Here is an 11,359-nt window from a genome sequence, read left to right on the forward strand (position 1 = left end):
CCAAAAAGCTCTATTTTTGTCTCATCAGACCACATGACCTTCTCCCATTCCTCCTCTGGATCATCCAGATGGTCATTGGCAAACTTCAGACGGGCCGTGACATGCGCTGGCTTGAGCAGGGGGACCTTGCGTGCACTGCAGGATTTTAATCCATGACGGCGTAGTGTGTTACTAATGGTTTTCTTTGAGACTGTGGTCCCAGCTCTGTTCAGGTCATTGACCAGGTCCTGCCCTGTAGTTCTGGGCTGATCCCTCACCTTCCTCATGATCATTGATGCCCCACGAGGTGAGATCTTGCATGGAGCCCCAGACCGAGGGTGATTGACCGTCATCTTGAACTTCTTCCATTTTCTAATAATTGCACCAACAGTTGTTGCCTTCTCACCAAGCTGCTTGCCTATTGTCCTGTAGCCCATCCCAGCCTTGTGCAGGTCTACAATTTTATCCCTGATGTCCTTACACAGCTCTCTGGTCTTGGCCATTGTGGAGAGGTTGGAGTCTGTTTGATTGAGTGTGTGGACAGGTGTCTTTTATACAGGTAACGAGTTCAAACAGGTGCAGTTAATACAGGTAATGAGTGGAGAACAGGAGGGCTTCTTAAAGAAAAACTAACAGGTCTGTGAGAGCCGGAATTCTTACTGGTTGATAGGTGATCAAATACTTATGTCATGCAATAAAATGCAAATTAATTACCTAAAAATCATACAATGTGATTTTCTGGATTTTTGTTTTAGATTCCGTCTCTCACAGTTGAAGTGTACCTATGATAAAACATTACAGACCTCTACATGCTTTGTAAGTAGGAAAACCTGCAAAATTGGCAGTGTATCAAATACTTGTTCTCCCCACTGTATGTATACATACACTACCGTTCAAAAGTTTGGGGTCACTTAGAAATGTCCTTGTTTTTGAGAGAAAATTTAAAAAATTGTCCATTAAAATAACATCAAATTGATGAGAAATACAGTGTAGACATTGTTAGTGTTGTAAATGACTATTGTAGCTGGAAACGGCAGATTCTTTATGGAATATCTACATAGGTGTACAGAGGCCCATTATCAGCAACCATCACTCCTGTGTTCCAAGGCACGTTGTGTTTGCTAATCCAAGTTTATCATTTTAAAAGGCTAATTGATCATTAGAAACCCCTTTTGCAATATGTTAGCACAGCTAAAAACTGTTGTGCTGATTTAAAGAAGCAAAACAACTGGCTTCTTTTTAGACTAGTTGAGTATCTGGCGCATCAATATTTTGTGGGTTCGATTACAGGCTCAAAATGGCCAGAAACAAATAGCTTTCTTCTGAAACTTGTCAGTCTATTCTTGTTCTGAGAAATTAAGGCTATTCCATGCGAGAAATTGCCAAGAAACTGAAGATCTTGTACAAGGCCCATTCCTCCTGACAGACCTGGTGTAACTGAGTCAGGTTTGTAGGCCTCCTTGATCGCACACGCTTTTTCAGTTCTGCCCACAAATTTTCTATGGGATTGAAGTCAGGGCTTTGTGAGGCCAATCCAATACCTTACTTTGTTGTCCTTAAGCCATGTTGCCACAATGTTGGAAGTATGCTTGGAGTCATTGTCCATTTGGAAGACCCATTTGCGACCAAGCTTTAACTTCCTGACTGATGTCTTGAGATGTTGCTTCAATATATCCACAATTTTCTTTCCTCATGACGCCATCTATTTTGTGAAGTGCACCAGTCCCTCCTGCAGCAAAGCACCCCCACAACATGAGCTGCCACCCCCGTGCTTCACGTTTGGGATGGTGTTCTTTGACTTGCAAGCCCCCCCTTTCCTCCCAAACATAACGATGGTCATTATGGCCAAACAGTTCTATTTTTGTTTCATCAGACCAGAGGACATTTCTCCAAAAAGTACGATGTTTGTCCCCATGTGCAGTTACAAATGGTAGTCTGGCTTTTTTATGGCTGTTTTGGAGCAGTGGCTTCTTCCTTGCTGAGTGGCCTTTCAGGTTATGTCGATATAGGACTTGTTTTACTGTGGATATAGATACTTATTTCCTCCAGCATCTTCTATTTATAATAGAAAAAGAAGAAAAAACATCTGAGATGCCATCTTGTTCTCATTAATTTACAAACAAAGTTAGCTAGCTTAGCTTGGCTACAATCATATAAATTGGAAAATGTCACACATTTTTCACTCGGTCAAAACACTTAAATTATACATAAAAAAGGACCAGAAAAGTTTAGACATACATGTTGTTTATAGATTTTGAAAATGAATCCATGGTTATAAATGTTACAAAGCTGAAAACAGGATAAATAATGAGACACAAAGTGTTGGCTGTTCACTGGGCTTGTCTTCCAACACATGAAGAAGTAGAGGCACGCGCCTGCAGCCATTGAAAGTTTACATGACATGCACAGTCTGGAAATTTCTAGAAACTTTTTAATGCATAATCAGGAATTTCCTATTCCAGAAATACCCGTATCACACAAGTGTTCTGGGATGCGCAGGAGTGTGCAGGAATCCACACACTCACATGGAAAATTCCCACTCAGGACCTTGTGAATATAGCAGATTGAATTACACCCAGAAACTGCTTTCATGCAATGAGATGTTTATCTAAAAAACTACTTTTAAAAGTTTGGAAGGTTATAACCAGAAGTATTTAACTTGACTTGAGTCTGCCTGGTCTGAAGAATAAGGGGTCTCCAAAGTTCCTTTCTTTCTGTATGTTCACTTTGTGAAGCTTCACCCTTCTTATTCACACAGTTTAGTAGTCTTCCTGAGTCTAGGGCCTCAACTTCTAGAGTAACAGTTGGACAGTTCACCAATTAAAGCCTTGTTGATTCGGTTTCTCAGCATGGTAATGTAGTTACCAGTATGACAGGAATGACCTTCTCCAGAATCAATCAACAAGCTGAGTCATTGTCACTTGTTTTCAGGAGTTACAATGAGGAATAAGACTTTTTGTCTAATAGAAGAGTCTCAAAAAAAGTACCAGTAATTGTGTTTATGGAGTGTTTACTTCCAGGAGCAGAGCTAGTGTTACCTTTGATTATAAGTTGAGACCTTTGACTTATTGTTGGGAAAGATTCCGGCTCGACTACTGCTCCGGTTTTAACATGTTTTTGTTGTTATCATTGTTGTCTCAAGATTTTCTTCATTGCGTAAATTTCATCTGATTGAAGACACTTTCAGAAAAGTACTGCTGTTGCAAGCAGCAAGCCGTACCCAATTTAGTCGTCAATAGGGTGCCTTTGCGTAATGAAGAATGATGTGAGTTGATCAGCGTGTTTAGAGTTTTTGCATGCATGAGCTTACATCTTTACAGCATGTGTGTGTTGTGAGCATGGATGTTGTTCAGCTCTCCCCAGTAGCCTGCTGTGTTCAAAGAAGGTGAAGAGACCTAATAATTGTACATTGAGTTAAGAATGATTCTGATAACACAATAAGGCATAATGGAGAGTTGTGTTGTTGTAGAACAATTGCATGATAAAGACTGAGGACATCCTGATGAGACTCATTATACCCATGTCTCTCCATTCTCCATCATAGAGGGGGGTAGTGAACTGAGGGTTCTGACTATGTCCCAAATCGCACCCTATTCCCTAGTGCACTACTTTTGACCAGAGCCCTATGGGCCCTTTGCAGGTAATAGGATGCCATTTAGGAATCATACTTTGTTTCAGACGGGGATAGTGAATTGAGTGTTGTGCCTCAGTAGGGAATGAACGGAGGGTTCTACCTACCTTCAGTGTCAGGCCCCCCTTGGCCTGATTGTCCTAATAGGGTCTGATAGAGGAGCCGTGATCAGGGCCCCTATTCGCAAAATAGTCTCAGAGTAGTAATGCCCTCTGTAAAATGGGTCAGATGAGGCACACTTTAGTTTCTGAATTAGAGAGCCCAAAATAACGTTGAAAATAAATATTTTCCAGATGTTGACATCGTGCATTTCAGGTGCTGATTGAAAGGCTAGAAGACGTCTTATCCGGACATCAAAAACACGTATTTTCCGGACATTGAAAATATGTCTTATACGGACGTCGAAAATGCGTCTTAAATGTCTGTTGAATATACATATTTTCCGTACATCGAAGAGACATCTTATACAGACGTTGAAAATACCTCGTCAAATATTTGTATTTTTCGGTCATTGATTTAATGGACAAATTTCAACTGCACATACATTCTCAATAAAGTAAATATTATATCACAATAATACGTTTTCAAGTCTCTCAATATAGGAAAGAGGAGCCAAATGAAGAGTGCAACAGAATATTTATTATTGCTCCCATCTGTCACATGCACTTATGTTAGATTTCTCATAAGCTTTAAAACTGGCATTGAATTAACCAACAGACCACTTAAACTACAATAATAATCTTAGTAACGATTACAGATTTTTAAATTATCTTGCTATGACTGTATATGTTGTTTTTTTGCCTGCGTTGGTTGAATGCACTGATTGTCAGTCGCTATGGATAAGAGTGGCTGCTGAATGACCAAAATGTAAATGTTTCGAAAAACAAACACTTGCAAAGCATGCTGGGTAAACAAGTACAAATTTGGTCGGTGCGGACCAGATCCAAATCTGAACGAATCATAGATGTCTAGCTATGTTTGACAAGTTTGAACATCACATTTCAGAATGGCAGTTTAGTATAGTAGAGTACAGTACGGTATGGTACAAAACAGTTTTATTCAGCACAGTAGAGTTTAATTCAGTAGAGTTTAATTCAGAGTACAGTATTACAGTACAGTAAAGAAAAGTAGAGTATAGTACAGTAGAGTTTAGTTCAGTAGAGTAGAGTACATTAGAGTAAAGTAGGGTACAATACAGTCACTATACTTACATTTTCTTTACTGTACAGTACAGCATGGTACAGTAGTTTAAATTATTAGAGTTTAATTCAGTAGAGTATAGTATTACAGTACACAGTACAGTAAAGAAAAGTAGAGTAGAGTACAGTAGAGTTTAGTTCAGTAGAGTAGAGTACATTAGAGTAAAGTAGGGTACAATACAGTCACTATACTTTAATTTTCTTTACTGTACTATGTACAGTAATGTACTGTACTGTGTACAGTAATGTACTGTACTCTGTTGTGCTCTACTGTATTGTACTGTGCTTTCCAAACTTGTGAAACATAGCAATCTATGATTTGTTCAGATTTGGTCCGGTCCGGACTGAACCAAATCGACCAAAAAAAAGATGTCCTTGGACGTGGAAAACAAGGCCGATCCGGAATGCACCACAAAAAAAAAAAAAGACATCCGGACCAAAATAAGACGTCGCCGTCAGTGCCATCACATTTCTGACACCAATGTGACGAACAACAAACCCGGGTCATGGCGTGAAAGGCAAACACCCTTCTGGACCAATTTTGACGTCTATATTTGGGCCAAGTCATGCCCAGTCAAGAACGGACCAAATCTGAACCAATCTTAGACATTATTTTTGGTGGTCAAATCAAGGCCAGTCTGGACCGGACCAAATCTGAACCAAATATAGACGTCTATGATTGGTTCAAATTTGGTCCGGTCCGAAATGAAGGCACCAAAAAAAAAATTATAATAAAGACAGCCGGTCCGGACAGGACCAAACGCCTAGTGGGAGAGCAATGACAAGAACACCCAAGATAGGTTGAGTCCTTTATGCTGTTCTGCCACCTCTACATTTCTACACTATATATACACAAATGTATGTGGACACTTCTGGCTATTTCATGCACACCCATTGCTGACAGGTGTATAAAATCGAGCACACCGCCATGCAATATCCATAGACAAACATTGGCTGTAGAATGGCCTTACTGAAGAGCTCAGTGACTTTCAGCGTGGTACCGCCATAGGATGCCACCTTTCCAACAAGTCAGTTCGTCAAATTTCTGCCCTGATAGAGCTGCCCCGGTCAACTGTAAGTGCTGTTATTGTGAAGTGGGAACYTCTAGGAGCAACAGTGGCTCAGCCCCGAAGTGGTAGGCCCCACAATCTCACAGAACAGGACCGCCGAATGCTGAAGCACGTATTGCGCAAAAATATCTATCCTTGGTTGCAACACTCACTACCGAGTTCCAAACTGCCTCTTTAAGCAACGTCAGCACAACAACTGTTTGTCGGGAGCTTCATGAAACGTGTTTCCATGGCATAGCAGCCGCACACAAGCCTAAAATCACKGTGCACAATGCCAAGCATCGACTGGAGGGGTGTAAAGCTCGCCACCATTGGACTCTGGAGCAGTGCAAACACCTTCTCTGGAATGATGAATCTGACGGACGGATCTGGGTTTGGCGGATGCCAGGAGAACGCTATCTGCCCGAATGCATAGTGCCAACTGTAAAGGTTGGTGGAGGAGGAATAATTGTCAGGAGATGTTTTCATGGTTCGTGCTAGGCCCCTTAGTTCCAGTAAAGGGAAATCTTAACGCTGCAGCATACAATGACATTCTAGACGATTCTATGCTTCCAACTTTGTGGCAAAAGTTTGGAGGAGGCCTTTGGGATAAATTGGAGCGCTGACTGCGAGCCAGGCCTAAACGCCCAACATCAGTGCCCAACTTCACTAATACTCTTGTAGCTTAAATGGAAGCAAGTCCCTGCAGCAATGTTCCAACATCTAGATAAAAGCCTTCCCAGAAGAGTGGAGACTGTCATYGCAGCAAAGGGGTTCCAACMCCATATTAATGGCCATGATTTTGGAATGAGATGTTTGACGAGCAGGTGTCCACATACTTTTGGTCATGTAGTGTACATCTGTGCTTTCTATAAAAAGAAGAGTCAGAAGAACTTGGTGTGAAATGCACCTTTAACAAAAAGCTAATCACTGAAACATTCTGTTGTTGGCACCTTAGAAAACATAAAATTAATCACAAATGTGGGGATAGAGAGATAGAATCTCAACTTCCGCACAGTACTAGCTTCCAAGGCAACTTCTAATGAAATGCTTCAATCAGTGCATATTTTTTTTAGGCTTTTTAGAACAATATGCTCCCTTTCTAAATGGAAAACTCTTCAACCAAGACCCAATTTAAAAACACATCCATGCTCTGGTTGGCTTCAATATGTAAAACAAATATACATTTGACATTGTCAAATATAAAGCTGTTATTTACAGTGCATTCAGAAAGTAGTCAGACACCTTGACTTTTTCCACATTTTTATGTTACAGCCGTATTCTAAAATTGATTAAATAGTTTTTTCCCCTCATCAATCTACACATAATGACAGCAAAAACTGTTTTTTTAGAAACTTTAGCAAATGTATTATAAATATAAAACTTCAATATAACATTTACATAAGTATTCAGACCCTTTACTCCGTACTTTTTTGACACACCTTTGGCAGCGATTACAGCCTTGAGTCTTCTTGGGTATGACGCTATAAGCTTGGCACACCTGTATTCGGGAAGTTTCACCATTCTTCTCTGCAGATTCTCTCAAGCTCTGTCAGGTTGGATGGGGAGCATTGCTGCACAGCTATTGTCAGGTCTCTCCAGAGATGTTCGATCGGGTTCAAGTCCGGGCTCTTGCTGGGCTACTCAAGGACATTCCGAGACTTGTCCCGAAGCCACTCCTGCATTGTCTTGGCTGTGTGCTTAGGATCGTTGTCCTGTTGGAAGGTAAACCTTCGCCCCAGTCTGAGGTCCTGAGCACTCTGGAGCATGTTTTCATCAAGGATCTCTCTGTACTTTAATTAATCTTTCCCTCAATCCTGACTAGACTCCCAGTCCCTGAAAAACATCCCCACAGCATGATGCTGCCACCAACATGCTTCACCGTAGGGACGGTGCCAGGTTTCCTCCAGACGTGACGCTTGGCATTCAGGCCCAAGTGTTCAATCTTGGTTTCATCAGACCAGAGAATATTGTTTCTCATGGTCTGAGAGTCCTTTTGGTGCCTTTTGGAAAACTCCAAGCGGGCTGTCATGTGCCTTTTACTGAGGAGTGGCTTCTGTCTGGCCACTCTACCATAAAGGCCTGATTGGTGGAGTGCTGCAGAGATGGTTGTCCTTCTGGAAAGTTKTCCCATCTCCACAGAGGAACTCTGGAGTTCTGTCAGAGTGACCATTGGGCTCTTGGTCACCTCCCTGACCAACGCCCTTCTCCACCAATTGCTCCATTTTGCCATGTGGCCAGCTCTAAGAAGAGTCTTGGTGGTTCCAAACTTCTTCCATTTAAGAATGATGGAGGCCACTGTGTTCTTGGGGACATTGAATGCTGCAGACACTTTTTGGTACCTTTCCCGAGATCTGTGTCTCGTAGCTCTACGGACAATTCCTTCGACCTAATGGCCTGTTTTTTTCTCTAACATGCACTGTCATCTGTGTGACTTTATATAGACAGGTGTGTGCCTTTCCAAATCATGTCCAATTAATTTAATTTACCACAGGTGGACTCCAATCAAGATGTAGAAAAAACTAGAAAATAGGATGCACCTGAGCTCAAGTCTCATAGCAAAGGGTCTGAACACGTATGTATGTAAATAAGATTTGTCTGATTTTTACATTTAATACATTTTCAAAAATGTCAAAAAAAATGTTTTTGCTTTGTTATTATGGGGTATGGTGTGTAGATTGATGAGGGGAAAAAATATTTTCATACATTTTACAATAAGGCTGTAACATAACAAAATGTGGAAAAAAGTCAAGGGGTCTGAATTACAGGTCGACCGATTATAATTTTTCAACGCCGATACCGATACCGATTATTGGAGGACCAAAAAAGCTGATACTGATTAATCGGCCGATTTTTATATATATATTTGTAATAATGACAATTACAACAATACTGAATGAACACTTATTTTAACTTAATAGAATACATCAATAACATCTATTTAGTCTCAAATAAATGATGAAACATCTTCAAACAGTTCAATTTGGTTTAAATAATGCAAAAACAAAGTGCTGGAGAAGAAAGTAAAAGTGCAATATGTACCATGTAAAAAAGCTAACGTTTAAGTTCCTTGATCAGAACATGAGAACATATGAAAGCTGGTGGTTCCTTTTAACATGAGTCTTCAATATTCTCAGGTAAGAAGTTTTAGGTTGTAGTTATTATAGGACTATTTCTCTCTATACCATTTGCATTTCATATACCTTTGACTACTGGATGTTCTAATATGTACTTTAGTATTGACAGCCTAATCTCGGGAGTTGATAGGCTTGAAGTAATAAACAGTGCAATGCTTGAAGCACAGCGAAGAGCTGCTGGCAAATGCAGGAAAGTGCTGTTTGAATGAATGCTTACGAGCCTGCAGCTGCCTACCACTGCACAGTCAGACTGCTCTATCAAATCATAGACTTAATTATAATATAATAACACACAGAAATACGAGCCTTAGGTCATTAATATGGTCAAATTCGGAAACTATCATTTCGAAAACAAAACGTTTATTCTTTCAGTGAAATAAGGAACCGTTCCGTATTTTATCTAACGGGTGGCATCCATAAGTCTAAATATTGCTGCACAACCTTCAATGTTATGTCATAATTATGTAAATTTCTGGCAAATAAATTACGGTTTTTGTTAGGATGAAACGGTCTTCACACAGTTCGCAACGAGCCAGGCGGCCCAAACTGCTGCATATACCCTGACTCTGCTTCCACAGAACGTAAGAGAAGTGACACAATTTCCCTAGTTAAAATAAATTCATGTTAGCATTTTAAGAAAGGCATTGATGTTTATGGTTAGGTGCAACAACAGTGCTTTTTTCACGAATGCGCTTGTTAAATCACCCATTTGGCGAAGTAGGCTGTGATTCAATGATAAATTAACAGGCACCGCATCGATTATATGCAACGCAGGACAAGCTAGATAAACTACTAATAACATCAACCATGTGTAGTTAACTAGTGATTATGTTAAGATTGATTGTTTTTTATAAGATACATTTTATGCTAGCTAGCACCTTACCTTGGCTCCTTGCTYCACTCGCATAACAGCTAGTCAGCCTGCCATGCAGTCTCCTCGTGGAGTGCAATGTAATCGGCCATAATCGGTGTCCAAAAATGCTAATTACTGATTGTTATGAAAACTTGAAATCGGCCCTAATTAATCGGCCATTCCAATTAATCGGTCGACCTCTAGTCTGAATACTTTCCGAATGCACTGTATATCCAACCTTTCTCTGTTCTATCATTCATTAGGGAATCTATTAGACCTTGGCCTCTTGAACTGTCCACTGATATTGACTACTCTGCTGTCACAAACTCCCCTCAAGAACGGACAGGGAAAAAAATTAACAAGCACTTTTCCCACTAGCACTGACTTTGCTGATAAATACACTGCTCAAAAAAATAAAGGGAACACTTAAACAACACAATGTAACTCCAAGTCAATCACACTTCTGTGAAATCAAACTGTCCACTTATGAAGCAACACTGATTGACAATAAATTTCACATGCTGTTGTGCAAATGGAATAGACAAAAGGTGGAAATTATAGGCAATTGATATATGGTCTCACAAGGGGTCTGAGGATCTCATCTCGGTACCTAACATTGTGTTGTTTAAGTGTTCCCTTTATTTTTTTGAGCAGTGTACTTTGCTGGGGGAAATTGCACTTGATACGATTGTATTGTGTTCTCTTACCTAGCTATCTTAAGATGAATGCACTAATTGTATGTCGCTCTGGATATATGACTAAAATGTAAATAGAAACCCTTGCAAACAATTAGTATTAATGTAGAGGAGCTGAATAATAAGGCCAAGTTTCCAGCAATAATCCTACTCCTCAACCTTCCTATTGCATCTACCTTTCCAACAATAATCCTACTCCTCTACCTTCCTGTTGCATCTACCTTTCCAACAATTATCCTACTTCCTTCTACCTTCCTGTTGCATCTACCTTTCCAACAATAATCCTACTCCTCTACCTTCCTGTTGCATCTACCTTTCAACAATAATCCTATCCTCAACCTTCCTATTGCATCTACCTTTCCAACAATAATCCTACTCCTCTACCTTCCTGTTGCATCTACCTTTCAAACAATAATCCTACTCCTCTACCTTCCTGTTGCATCTACCTTTCAACAATAATCCTACTCCTCTACCTTCCTATGTTGCATCTACCTTTCCAACAATAATCCTACTCCTCAACCTTCCTATTGCATCTACCTTTCAAACAATAATCCTACTCCTCTACCTTCCTGTTGCATCTACCTTTCCAACAATAATCCTACTCCTCAACCTTCCTATTGCATCTACCTTTCCAACAATAATCCTACTCCTCAACCTTCCTATTGCATCTACCTTTCCAAACAATAATCCTACTCCTCAACCTTCCTATTGCATCTACCTTTCCAACAATAATCCTACTCCTCAACCTTCCTGTTGCATCTACCTTTGTCCAAACAAATAATCCTACTCCTCAACCTTCCTATTGCATCTACCTTT

General features: G+C 40.2%; 1 long non-coding RNA gene across 1 annotated transcript; it reads right to left on the reverse strand.

The window, feature by feature from the left end:
- Positions 1-4,229: 4,229 nt before the first annotated feature.
- Positions 4,230-11,018, reverse strand: LOC139029171 (uncharacterized). The gene is made up of 2 exons (XR_011481461.1): positions 10,900-11,018; positions 4,230-10,856 (listed from the first exon to the last, which is right to left on the reverse strand). It is a non-coding gene; the product is annotated as an uncharacterized lncRNA (long non-coding RNA).
- Between the last annotated feature and the right edge of the window lie 341 nt (positions 11,019-11,359).

Source organism: Salvelinus sp. IW2-2015, linkage group LG18, assembly GCF_002910315.2.
Source record: "Salvelinus sp. IW2-2015 linkage group LG18, ASM291031v2, whole genome shotgun sequence".
NCBI classification, from domain to species: domain Eukaryota; kingdom Metazoa; phylum Chordata; class Actinopteri; order Salmoniformes; family Salmonidae; genus Salvelinus; species Salvelinus sp. IW2-2015.